Below are 413 nucleotides of genomic sequence, written 5' to 3'. Positions count from 1 at the left end.
GATCGCTCAGCGCCAATTGCACGCAGCCGGGCGGGGGTGGGTAAGGCGCTCCGCTTTTATTTAAGCCTGAACCGTGTTAAACGGCATCAAAATGTCTGCTTTATACTGATGCACGGAGTGGGGGGAAAAAAAACACCAACCAAACGGGGGGAGGAAGAGGAAGAGCGGGGAGGGAGGCGAGAGGGAGGATGGATGGAGGGCGGTAGAGTGCAACAGAAAATGCATTCACCGGGGGGACCGGCTGTGTGTCAGTGTGCGTGTGTGTGCGTGTGTGTGTAACAACGGGCGGCTGCGGCGCCGAGGCTGCAAGGTGGGGTGGGGGTGTGTGTGTGTGTGTGTGTGCGCGCGCGTGTGTGTCTCCCTGCCCGCGATGCACAAAGGGGTGGGGAGAGGTGCCGCCGGGCTCTGCCCGC

Source organism: Aptenodytes forsteri, unplaced genomic scaffold (genome assembly GCF_000699145.1).
Source record: "Aptenodytes forsteri isolate BGI_AS27 unplaced genomic scaffold, ASM69914v1 Scaffold82, whole genome shotgun sequence".
Taxonomy (NCBI): domain Eukaryota; kingdom Metazoa; phylum Chordata; class Aves; order Sphenisciformes; family Spheniscidae; genus Aptenodytes; species Aptenodytes forsteri.
Note: the sequence above shows the minus strand (reverse complement) of the source record.